At 44.5% G+C, this 13,707-nt stretch overlaps 1 protein-coding gene across 1 annotated transcript in view; it reads right to left on the reverse strand.

Annotated features, from left to right (window-relative positions):
• LOC140327460 (probable ATP-dependent RNA helicase DDX60) overlaps window positions 1-2,544 on the reverse strand; it is a 68,528-nt gene extending 65,984 nt beyond the window's left edge. The window contains exon 1 of the mRNA XM_072406844.1: window positions 2,420-2,544. The gene's annotated coding sequence lies outside the window, so the exon portion shown is untranslated. The remainder of the gene's footprint in view (window positions 1-2,419) is intronic.
• Window positions 2,545-13,707: the final 11,163 nt, after the last annotated feature.

Below are 13,707 nucleotides of genomic sequence, written 5' to 3' on the forward strand. Positions count from 1 at the left end.
TTTACTATTGGCTGTGGGTCTCTTCTTTTTTTGGGAGGCAATTTAAATAAAATGACCACAAATCACAGCCTACAGGACGTTCCATACGTTGAAATCCAAGACTTCACTGTGAGCATTTTTAATGGAAATAGTCCTGCAAAACAATAGTCCTGCGGAACAATGTCTAGATCAATAAACAACCCCTCATTAGAAGTCTATCTGTTTTCTAGGGGTTTATCACGCAGAGAGTACAAAGACAATACTGACTGTGATCAGACCATGGTATTGGGAGTAGCACACAGGCTCACATCTGGGGAAGAAGTCTCTGGTAACAAGAGATAGGAATGTATTCTGTTCTTGACCAAGTACTTTGGGAGTGTGAAAAAAAACTGTAGTCTTGTCTATGGGAGTTCATTTAACGGCAGCAAGGTATTTTGCGGTAGTACCCTACCAGGTTTATTGGACCCTTTTGATACATCTTCACCAAAGACAGGAACTGCTGAAAGAAAGGCAGCTGTTTAGTAGTGGGGGAATATAAGAAATTAATGTGACAAGGATGCCTAACTGGGGCATCCTTTAATCTTCTAAAGCAGGGGTGTCAAACTCTGGCACTCAATGTCCTTTTTTGGCCCCCAAAGAAATCCTAAATATAAACTGAAGCTGGCCCGCCACTGCATTGAAATATCGCTGCTACTACAATTCCAAGCATCACTCGAATCTATAGACCAGTAGGCTCTCTACCTATGCGTGGCTCTGCATTGGACTGTTTTATAGAAGCAAGTAATGCTGAGAATTTTAGTAGGGGTGCCATTTCTAGCATTTCTAGCAATCCCCCTCAGCTGTACTTTTCCTTGCTACCCCACGGCATGAACTTGAATACTTGGATTTTCATAAATGAAAATTGGTATTATTATTGTTATCCTGTGCAGAAAGGTTACCATTGAAATTTAACTCAGAAGGCTACAGATAGAGAAAGAGGCAAAAGATATTTTCTTAAATAAAATTAAGAAAAGAACTTATGCCTCCTTCATCTATTTTAGGCTTGTACCAGATTGAATGTGAAGCAAAACCTCTTTGTTTCCATATGAAAAGGTTTGAAATCTAATGAGAAGGAAAAACCTGATTTTTTTCAATAAATTTCAAGGTTTGCGACCGCGACTTTGTCAAAGATTTTAATTTTGGCCCACTGTGTATTTGAGTTTGACACCCCTGTCTTAAAACAATCCTGCATGATGTGTTCCTTCATGTGATAACTGTGGAATGTGACAAGTATATCATGTGGTAGGCCATTTGGGTTTGGCTTGGTCCAGACAAGATGAACATGGTCCATCTCCAGGCGCTCAACAGGTAAATCAGGCACTATCTTCTTGAATAAGGCAAGAACTGTAGACAAGAGAACAACCATGTGTTCAATGATGCCACAGATTTATAGGCTGTAGTGGCGTGCTCAATTTTTGCTTGAAATGCAGGGTTTGTGTTTCCAATTTAGGGGAGTCAATGTCATTTTTGTGCTCCTCAAGCATAGTAGTTGTGTCTGTTATCCTCCTTTCCAAGTCTGTTGTCCAATGGTAAATCAGTTTCAGTTGTGCATCCAACACCTTGTGTAAGGTGTTCTGATAACAGTCACGTAGTGCTGAGGAAGATTGCTGGTCAGCATGATCTGTGGCATGCAGGAGATTGTGATGGGGGGACTCCACATTGGCCAGCAGGCTTTCTGATTGATCACTGCAGACTGGACTGCTAATTGACATTGCCCCAAGCAGAGCCGCATGGCGCTCTGATAGTGTGGTTAAAGAGCACTTCCCCCCTTGAAATAGGGAAGCATCATGAAGTTTCTGTTATGTAATATGGGGCAGGGTCCTCCCCTCCTGCTGTGTCTCTCTGTCATTTGCATCCCTTTATTAATGTACAGCACTGTGTAACATGTTGAAGCTATATAAATTCTATTAGTAAAATAATTGGGTTTACACTAGATAAACTGACATTTTTAGATTGTAAATATACAGAATAGAAAATAGACATTTTTTTTTATTCTTAAAAATAGCGTGCAGTGGTATTAGTAATAATAATAATAATGCATGTCTTATATTATCCTAATGCTGAACATTTATAGAAGCACTCAACAAAGGGTTAACAAAGCACAGTGTAGTGGCAAGTATAGTTTTTACTTGCTTGCAGGTTGCCAGATAGAGCTATAAAATCCAGCACACTTTTGATCATGGAGTCAAATGGAGTCTTCATTAAACCACTGCACGCTATTTTTAAGAATAAAAAAAATGTCTATTTTCTATTCTGTATATTTACAATCTAAAAATGTCAGTTTATCTAGTGTAAACCCAATTATTTTACTATGTACTAGGTTTGGTATGCATCATTTTGTATACTTATGACAAGTTTATTATTACAATTATAATAAATATAAAATATTTATGCCACCAACCTTTTCCTGCCTATGCCTAGTATAGGCAGCTGATGAGATGTAATCTGCAGTTTGAATGAAGAAGGTTATTTGCAGCTGTCTCTATATATCTGGACTTTGGAGGGGAGGATCTGGTAGATTAGTTTCGTTTCTTTTGCTGAAACCACATCATCTTTTTTTCCACTTGCAAGAAAACAAGCTCTGGGAGCTCACACTGTTTATCCAAGAGGTCTCTATAAACATTTACAAAACAGGAACTTAATGATTTATTTATTAATGATTACTGTATGATTTTCAGTAAAGCTAAAGACAAAACCTTTTTTTTTTCAGATTTGGATCGCCTGCTTGAGTTTAACTTTTTTGATTAGATTTTATTTTATTAGTCTCTTTTAATAATAAATTATTGTATTGTGTGTCCCTGTTACAGAGATTCAACCTCTCCATCTGTCCAGGAGTGCATTAAAAAGAAAGGGTGCATTTATATCTGCCTCTAGGTTGTGTAAGTCTGCTTGAGCACTCACACGGAAGCGCTGGTTCATTCACAATGGGGCTGCCACAGCCGCAGGATGCAGCAGTTCCAAGCAACCTGTCGCAACCTCACCACCGCTGCATCCTCACCAACGCTGCATCCCCACCACCGCTGCATCCACACCACCGCTGCATCCTCACCACCGCTGCATCCTCACCACCACTGTGGATTCAGCCTAGGGGAATCTTTACATTTAGACACTTTTTACTGTCTAAAATAAGCTTTATCTACTTTGAAGTGCTTTTCTCACCTCCTGTTGTGTCCACAGCACAGGAAATAAAGGAACATTTCTTGCAAGAAATGCCAAGAAATATTAATAATACACATGGGTTTTAACCCTTTCACTCTATCTAAAGTAAAAAAATAGTTTAGCATTATATATAATGTGTAAATTAAAAAAAAAATATTTTTTTTTTACTCCAAAATAGCACTGTAGTTTGAAATGTAGCTCTTATTTAGGTTTCTGAGCTGGGGAATTTCTTTCCTGTCCTGGTTCCAGCTGTCAGGTCTCTTTAGGTTTTCATTAGCTTTGAATGCTGTAGCCAAAATACGAATTAGGTCAGTTTATATACATAGTTCCATGTAAATCACCTTGCAAAACCTTATTTTGGAAACACATTTATTACCTTTTATTGTCAAAGTATTTATAGAGTGTGTGTGTGTGTGTGTGTGTGTGTGTTTTTTACCCCTCACGCTGTTATTATAGATGGTATTTTTACTATCTTTTACTTTTTTACTACATTTACTGTAACAAACATGCATGCACAGCAGGAGCATCCAAAAGCCTCCTGGAATGCATGGCATAGGTATCCCAGGAAGCTCTGTGCTCCCATTCAAGCTTTATTGACACAATTAAAAAAAAAAGGTTTTAAAAACTAGGGAAAACATAGATACCGCTTCAACCTCTGCTAGTCTAGAGCTATATTATTTTTTTAATAACATTCTTTATTTTTGAAAACATTTTTTTAAAACAGAAACAATACAGTAACCTGTCAAGACATAACAGGGTAGGTATGGGAAACAAAAAACAGCAAAAAACAGCATGTTACACATTGTATAGAGACCTAATGAAAAACATGGCGAAGATACATACAACATATCAAAGCTAGCATTTGAATACATCTGTGGGACCGTACCACATATTTGAAAAAAAAGAGAAAACAAAATAAAAATCCCCCTCTTACTCTGAGAGATTCGGATCCAGGTGGCGCTTAAACTCCTGAGTGTCTCGGTATTAGATCCAACTACCTCACATCACATTAAATTTGTCCTGTGTACCCCTTAAACTAGCCGTCAGGTCCTCCATGAGCATTATATAATTACCCTGTGAAGCCACATGCCCACAGTGGGTACTGATGTTGATTTCCATAACATAGGTATACAGGCGTTCGCTTCCACTATAAGATGTCTGAGAATAGAGCTCCTATAGCTCTTATCCGAAATAGTGTTATGATGCAATAGGAAAAACCCAGTCTCCCGGTACATTGTAGGTGGTAACCTTCTGTATGAGCGCCCTCACCTGTTCCCAGTATGGGCCCAGCAACAGGCATGACCAGAAAATATGTAGCATGGTGTCCTTTTCCTGGTTGCACCGCCAACACCTGTCTGAAACTTCATGCAAAAAGGCTGTGTAGCCGCTCTGGGGTCCTGTACCACCGAGAGAGGACCTTAAAACTCAGTTCTTGTTGCTTACTGCTCGTGGAAGACCTGTGAACAGCAGAGAGGATCTTGCTTTTTTGCTCAGGCTCTAGGGTGTACCGAAGTTCTGCCTCCCATGCCTATAAATATCAGGGGGAGAAATTCTCTGGGGTCCTTTTAAGTACAGCATATAAGGAGGACAGGGAGTGTCTAAGAGAGCCACTTCCGATACATACCGTTTCAAAACCTGTTTTCACGTGGCTACTGCCACATTCTGGAGGAAGGGAGTAGAGATAATGTGACAGCTGGAGTGACCTCCAAAAATCAAGGACCGGACCCATCCATCAACCTCTCCATGCTCTGCCCTTTGAATCCCTCTCTCATGCATCAGTCCAAATTTCCAGTCTTCCAAACCTGGGAGGAAGGAGGGGTTACCAATAATCGGGTACATGGGAGAGGGCCAAGGAGAGTTTAAATAATGGTTTCTGACATGCTATCCATGAGGCAAATATTAAAGGGTGATTATTCATATCCTGGTGGGGGAGCTTTGGTAACCATGGGAGCGCCGTCAGAGGAACTGACGTAAAAGACTGTTCTGCTCTTATCCATTGTTTGAACTCCCCATGCCTGAACCAGTCTAGGATTCAGACCATATGGGCCGCCATATAATACACAGAGAAACTGGCGACACCCAGTCCTCCCCCACTCTTGTTCCAGAATAACAGGCTCCTGCTAAGCCTATGGCCCTTCTTACCCCAAATAAAACAAAATACCTTAGTGTATAATTATTTAAAGAACAAGGCGGATAACGATATTGGCAGAGCTTGAAGAAAGTATAGGACTGGTGGCAGAATGTTCATTTTTACAGCTTCTATGCGCCCTGGGCAGGACAGAGTCAGGGAGGACCATGGTTCCAAGTCTTTGGTAATGGTGGTGAGGATGGGAGCAGAATTTAGGGTTGTGAAAGGTCTGCTGGGATCTGCGTCCCCAGGTACTTATTTGCCTTATCTTCCCATTTAAAGGAGAAAGAGGGGATGAGATGGGATCGAAAGGTCTGTGGCATGGAGATGCCGAGGGCCGCAGATTTAGAGTAATTGATTTTGAAATTAGACACGGCTCCATACTCCTGTATCGTTTGGATGAGGTTCAGCAGGGATATGGGGGGATTAGTGCTGATGAAGAAAAGATCATCTGCATAGGCTGCCACCTTATGTTCACAACCATTTAACATAAGACCATTAATATCTGGATTTGAGCGTATTGCTGACAGTGGGGGTTTCAGAGACAAAATAAAAATAAGCAGAGACAGAGGACAGCCCTGCCTAGTGCTGTTAGAGATGCTAAAGTGTGAGGATACTTCGTCGTTTACCATGACCGATGCAGAGGATGATGAATCTATAGCCTGGATCCAATCCATCATCTTTCTCCCTACACCCATGGTACAGAGGGTGGCGAGCATAAAGTCCCAGTCAACCCTATCAAAGGCCTTTTCTGCAACGGTCGAGAGCAACAGCGAAGATTTAGCGGAGGACACAGCCGCATGAATCCAAGATACGGCCCTTGACGTGTTATCTCGGGCTTCCCTAGACGGCATGAACCCTACCTGATCTACATGGTAAGAGCGTGAATGTGTCTTTGAAGTCTATTGGCTAAAATTTTGGTAAACAGTTTGAGATCTTGATTTAGAAGTGAAATAGGCCTGTAGCTACTGCATGCCGAGGGATCCTTATCTGCCTTGGGAATCACAGTGACTAAGGCTCTTAGAGAGTCCACAGGTAGGGAGCCCCCCCAACAGGAAATTGAAGGCGGCTACAAAATGAGGGGACAGGTCCTCTGCAAACTAATAGTATGGTAGCGAAAATCCGTCTGGACCCGGAGCCTTTCCTGACTTCGTTTGCTTTGTAGCTGCCTGGAATTCCGTAACAGATATCGGGGCCTCCATGTCCTGACGTGCCGAACCAGACAGACATGGTAGATCAATTCCCCCTAAATAACCCTGTATACTCTCCAAGTGAGAATTGCGTGCTGCTCCTGTCAGGTTGGGTGGTTTCAGGTTATACAAGGAGGCGTAAACTCTAAATTTCTCAGCAATCTCTTTCACTTGATATATCTTGCCCCCCGTAGTAGTTGCAAGAAAAGGTACATGTGTGCGAGCCTTCCACATTTATCCCCATGTTCATAATAGGTTCTCCAGCACTTGACAAGAGCCGCATTTGCTTTACCTAGACATAAGGAGGCTAATTTCTGGCCTAAAAGAGCCAACTCCAAACCCAACTGTTTATCCAGTGAATGCTTGTGTAGGAGTTTCTAACTCCTGTAGGCGTTTGATAGTGGAAGCAATTTCAGCCTGCCTTTCCTTCTTTAATCTGGCCCCATGCTTTATAAGGATCCCCCTAATTACTGCTTTGTGCGCCTCCCAGACCACAGTAGGGGAGCACTCAGGAGCAACATTTAGGGTAAAATAACTCTTCATTTCAGAAGACAGCTCCGCGGTAACCAATGGGTCAGCCAAAAGTGATTCATTAAGTTTCCAATGTCAGGACTTGGGGGAGGCATAAGCTAAGTGCAATGTAAGAAGCACTGGTGCATGATCAGAGAACGCAATATTCCCTATCCTGCATTCCACAACCTGCGTCAGATCCACCTGGGTTAAGCCAGAAATGGTCAATTCATGAATACATCAGGTGTGGGTGGGAATAAAAGGTGTAATGTCTCCCAGTTGGATTTAGGAGCCGCCAAACATCAACTAGTTGAAGTTGGTGCAAACAATGTTTCAATTGAGCAGACAGTTGCAAAACCAGCCAACACTGCCACACCGGATTTATCCAAGTCATGATCAGGGGCAAAATCACCGCCACATAATAGCAGGCCTTCTGCAAACTCATCCAGCTTCTCAAGCATCCCTTTCAAAAATCGTTTTTGATATATTTAGGGACCCTTATTGGATACAAAGGTTACCAGGCATTCCTCCAAAATTCCCTTAACAAACAGCACCCTGCCCTCCTCATCTTTATATAGGTCAATGAAATGCCATCCTACTAAGCCCCGAGATCAGGAGGGCTGTATCCCCAGATCTAGAGTCTACCGAGCCACAATGGTGTCCGATTAGATATTTCCTATTGGATAATTTTGGAATATTGTTGTACTTAAAATGTGTTTTTTCTGGAGTAGCGCCACCTAGACCTGGAGCCTCACCAATTCAGACGACAGTGCCGAACATTTCTCAGGAACATTCAGTCCCTTAGTGTAAAGCAGTAGATCACCACAGTAAGGTTTGGTTAAACCACAGCAGTCTTGGGTTGTGGGACCTGGTTTTGGGGTGGGGGAGTGGGTATGAGATAACGGGTAGAGGGATAGGGGTAGGACGCAGGGGGGGGAGTAAACCAGGTAGGGAAAGGTAGGGGGGTTACCAAGGGTAGGTAGGGCACCAAAAGGTGTCAAGTCTCAGAGGCATAAGTAAGGGAGAGGTAAAACTCTAGGCTGGCATGGGTGGGGGCTCCCCATCCTGCCCCCCACAAAGGGCCAAGTGTAAACAATAATAATTAGCATTAGTAAAACCGCATCCAAATTACACATACAGTAGTTCTGGGCCTATAATACTAGATCAAAGTGCATAATAAGCAAACATAATTTAACCGTAAATCTAAGCAGCAGCCAGGCAATAGTAGCATTTGGTGATGTAATACTGTGAATAATGAAACAATAGAACACAGCAGCAAGATAACCAATCGTGAAAAGTCCAAGCAATCAAACCACAAAATAGTCAGATAAAGAATATAGTTACCACGACCCTACCCCTGATGGGGTGGGCCGAATGTCTCTTGGGATCCAGAGGAACACAATAGTGCAAAAATTCAGGGGAAAACATTCCTGAGGTGAAGACAATGGATGGCAGAAACCCAACCACTTTTGAAGCCCAATCAGGTAGGTCCATCTCAATGAGGTTGAGCGCGTCGTCAATGGGACCTGCTGGTCTGCGTGCGCCATTGTGGAGCCTGAGGAGTGGTCAGGGGCTTCAGCGTCGCTGGCCAATCAGGAATGGAGGTGGCAGGTAAGTTGAATGTTGCCAAAAAAGATGGAAAATCCGCTTCAGATCGAAAGGTCGCTGTTGGAATGGGAAGCCCCATCGATATGTGATTTCCCGTGCCTTGCACAGCAGGAGAGTATGGCGGGAAAGATCCTGTAGCAGTTGTATCTCACATCCTTGAAACTTGAGCGGTTCCTGTTGCCTCGCTGCTTTCATTATGGCCTCCTTGACCGCAAATAACCCTGTGAGTGGACCCTGCAAATAACATCTCATGGCCTGGATGTGTCAGGGTTCTTGGGGCCCAAAGCATTTTTTCAAAATCATCTTTTCAAAAGGTTGCCATTTCCTCCCTAATAGTATGCTCAAATTTGCCAAAGCATGCCAACATATCTCATCTAGTGAAGGGGGCATCCTCCTCTCCTTCACTGTCACTGCAAGAGCCTGCTTTCCCCCAGGGCGGGGGACTCCATGGTGCTCCTGTGCCCCTGTCTAGCCCAAGCACTCGATACTGCATAGGTGGCCCCCAAAGATTCATGTTCCAGTGACTCTCTATATATTCTGAAGACAGAGAAACGCTATATTCTTAAGACAGAAAAAACCCTTGCTGTGATTGGTACTATTTCTGCCTGTTGTCCCAGCAGAATAGAAATATTTTCCTGTTTCTGCCTTTTCAGCCAAAAATAGGATAGAAAATATGCCTTCTCCTTTTATGTTAGTTGGTAGATGAAGTCTATTTCTCTTCCCAGGTGCTGGGACATGAATGTATTATGTGATACTCTCAGCAGGGTTGTACTGGCCAACTGCAGGATCCTCTAGCGGCTCATTTACTAAGGATGTTGGCCCCCTGTCACTGACATTTTCTGTAAGGGGAAGCTGAGGATTTGCAGAAGCAGAAAGGTGGAAGGTGTAGCGCACCTTTTGAGGTATGATGTGCCAGTAATATCCAACATTTGTGCAGCCCTGTCTGGCTAGCTGACCAGGAAGTGCCCATGGTTCCCAGAGCTGCACTACATTGACAGCCTAGAGAAGGGAGACTAGCTTAGGGCTATTGACCACAAATATTATGGAGCAGCGGGGATACATCTTCTTCTTCCTTTGACTTTCAGACTCAGAGGGCAGATGGCATTGCTGTAGGGCAACAGTCGCCAACTGGTGGTCTGCGGCTCTGGTAGGTGCACCCCTCAGCTATGCGATGGGAGAGTGGGCGGGTTCTGTCATCATGACATCACTCTGGGCGGAAGTTCCTTCCTCTTTAAGTGACATACGGCTCCCCGCACGGTCTTGACCCCGTAAGATTGGTGGTACGTAGGTCTGAAAAGGTAAAGATGAGGAGGTGAGCCTGACACTGTCCTTCATGACCAGGGTAGCTCGGACCTTCTAGCCCATCCTTTGTCAACAACATTGTCATAACTTCCGCCTACTTCCAAACCTCCTCCTGCTTACCAACCACTCCTCCCAACAGTATCCATAATGTTATCAAACTCCCAATTATACACCCAAACAACCAAGCTGCAGGTCTCAGAAGGCAAATCCGCACCCAACAAGAATTGAACCCTTCCAACATCTCCACCTTGGCCCCTAGCTGCCCAGCACCGCCTTCAGGAACCATAATAATCCGTTCACCATAAAGGGGGCGACCCCACCAAAGGGGATCCCCCCTGCCAATCCACCACTTTTCCAATACACTGGATCCCTGCCTTTCAAGACCCCAACCGCCACAGCGCTCAGGTGTGAAACCTCGCATCTGAGCGCTACCTCCACACCCGCCGAGCTTGTTAACTTCCATTCAGCCCGTTGGTCCTCCTCCATTCCTGACCGTAAAGATGTCTCCCGCCTCATTCCATCCTCCGAGCTGAGTTGAACCATGCACCTGTCCAATCAAAAAATGATCATTTTTGTCCTGGCCATCATAACCAGACCGCAACACCAGGGCATTCCAGCCGCCACCTTGAAGACCAGTTTAACAGTCCCAAATGTATCCCACTTAGAAATATTACTCCAATCATAGACCCCCCCCCCGGCACGGAGCCCTATCATTCCAAGGGGCCACTCCTCCGACACCATATGATGTAGCACTATGCTACCCCCATTTTTTTAGATACCAAAATGACCCACCGCTGTATTGAGCTCACACCGTGCAGTATGGAACTACGAGCGTTCCGCATCCAAACAGTCCTGGCCACTGTATCGAACCAGACCGCAACACTAGGTCACTCCAGTTGCCACCGTGAAGACTAGTTTAACAGTCCGAAATACATTCCACTTGGAAATTTTATCTCCAATCTTAGACCCCTCCCTTGGCACGGAGCCCTACCATGCCAAGGGGCCCATCCTCTGACACCATACTCACTTGCCCCCGAATGTGCGAGGCTCCGACCCCATTCCCCGTCACTTGTGAGTACAGGAGCCCGATCCAATGTACTCCCACTCCAGGGGAGACCACTACCTGCCACTACCTGATTGCCCCAACCTAAAATTGAAACCACTCATTCCCTCAAAGTCCCCGAGTCCATCCTAAAACCTGAGTACTGCAAAAAAACAGCTGCCCCTGCTAACTGCCTCCCCATACCCCCACCAACTATAGAAGTACCTGCCAACCGAGTCAATAACCCACGACCACCACCTCAACAGACTTACCCACAAAAAACCCCCGGCCTGGGACTTCACCCTACTCACCACCCACCTCAGACTATGCTTGCCACAACCCACTGCAAAACCAGCCACCGCGCAGACTCCATGGGTAAAACAAAGGAAACATACCACCCCACCGAACAACAACACCGGGGAGTAGAGTAGTGCACCCGCTTATTTTTATTTCGCAGAAGCAATTGAGCATAGACATAGTAAAGGGTTCTTCCCTAGCCTACCCAGCAGCTCCCTGAAGGGGCCACAGGCAGGCCCTTAGCTGGCAGGGGGAGGACCGGCACACCGCAGGCCTGCACCTGCGAGGCCGCAGCCCTGCTACCCTAACTGAGACAAAGGAGGTTCAATGATTAAACCTCCTCCAACATCCCCCCTTACTATATCTTGTGGCCAGGCTTCAACTTAAAGCTGCTGACTCCTGACTAGGCCAAAAACTCCCTCTCCCTACTTGCGTCTCTACAGAAAACTTTTTCTTTCCAAAAGAGGGCCTCTCACTATCATCCAGCCCTTTTAAGGTCTCCTATTCCTAATCTCCTCCTACCCCACGTGCTATACTAGCCCAGCCCCCTCTAGCATCACTACCTCTTTTCTTAACCTCTTAACACCTCTGGGCTAGGCCTAGCACCCGGTCATGTAGGCCCTGCGCCTACTTCTTACGGCTACGGGCCTCTCTTTATAGGTGCAGATATGGGTATCCCCAAACCTGATCTTTTTCTATTTTATCACTGCAGACATGTTCAACTACTTACACTACTTGCAGTATCTTTAATCCTGTCAATGAGTCTGACTTGTTGTCCTGCTATAAAAAGGTCTCATCTTGCTTGCTGCAATCTCAGTACGACCACAAGGATGAGACCTCCAGGAACCAGTGTGAGAATGCTGAGAATGATAGCGCCAGGAGGGTTTATTCATTATATACAGTACATACCTTATATATGAAGGTACTTCAAAAAGTTTCCACACTTTCTTTAACTCTTATTTCTTAAGAACTTAAAAAAAATGACATCACTTTTCTACATAGTCCCCTTCCTTTGCAATGCACTTTTCCTAGTCACATGAGACACACTACCTACTACTTCTCCCACCCTCACTGTTTTACAAAAATATAAAAGTGAGGAAACTTTTAGAAGACCCCTCTTATATATAGGCTGTCCAGCAGTGGGGTTCTGTAACAATACTAAAATTGAGTAATCAGCTCAGGGGGACAGGCTGGAGCAGGCAGATAAGTGGTGCTACCAAGGAATCTGAATGATAGATTTAGGTGGTTAGCAAGGTAGTTTCAGACCTGCAGCAGAATCAAGTGATCCTGTGCATCACCTGGTGGCTGGTACCTTGCCAGTCACCTGGCCACTTGCAATGCAGTGCTTGCACATTTGATAGCGGGCAGCAGAGAGCGGTACTGAATTTGATCACTGCCACCCCTATCAGCTCTATTGGGCATATATATTGCATGTAGCATCTCCCTCAAGGCAGTGGTTCAGTGGCATGAGGAAGTGATAACCAAACCACAACCCTACTAGCAGTCTGAACAAAACCTAAGGAGTACCATAATGGACGTGGGGCTGGTTAGAAGGGGGTGGGTGGGGGATAATTGACAGTACGATCTTCTATCTTCTGCATCCTAAATTATACTGAAACGTCCTGATATTTGCACAGTTACTTTTTAAATACAGGTAAAAGCCTGGTTGCAGGGCAGCTGGGGGTAAGAAGTACAGCACAAGGTAGGGCACAGAAAACATATCAGGGGTCCCCAGAACACTTTTTAAGAATTGCAACAACAAACCTAACTAATCAGCTGCAGCTACTTAGGTTGGGCATTTGACTTCCATATGCATATACATATAGTGATATTATGATGGACTTAAAAATATATAACTATATAAATACTTAAATATGGAAAGAAAACCTTTTCAAGCTGGGTTTGAACAATTGGGACAGATAAGTCCTCTTTTTCCTGCCCAACTTTCACCATACCCCCACCCCATATCTCCCTTTATTAAATAGGGAAGACAGACAATTTTCACGCATCCCGGGAGGCTCTTGGGTGCTCCTTCTGTGCATGAGCATCTCGGGCATGTGCAGAAGGAGCCTTTTCAACAAAGAGAAAAATTTGCAAATCTCAAGCATACATGAGATCGGAAAGTTTTTTTTCCATCCTACGTCACCCGATCTCACGCCTGGGTCGGGTAACATAGATAGAAGAACTGAAGAAGAGGCAAAGATGCCAGCGCCCGGAGCTCCAGCTCCTAGACAGATGCCAGGACGACGTGGGACTTGATGCAAGACACCTCCAGATGGATCAGACTGCCCTGCGGGATTGAAGTTAAGTGTATTTTTTTTTAGGACCTTTTCAGTTTAGTTCCTCCTTAAAGAGGAACTAAACTCAAAAGTCCACAAAAAAAATATATACTCTTACCTTCAATTCCGCAGGGTTGTCGATCAGTCTGGAGGTGTCTTCTATCAGGTCCTGCG

The sequence above is a fragment of the Pyxicephalus adspersus genome, chromosome 3 (genome assembly GCF_032062135.1).
Source record: "Pyxicephalus adspersus chromosome 3, UCB_Pads_2.0, whole genome shotgun sequence".
Lineage (NCBI taxonomy): Eukaryota > Metazoa > Chordata > Amphibia > Anura > Pyxicephalidae > Pyxicephalus > Pyxicephalus adspersus.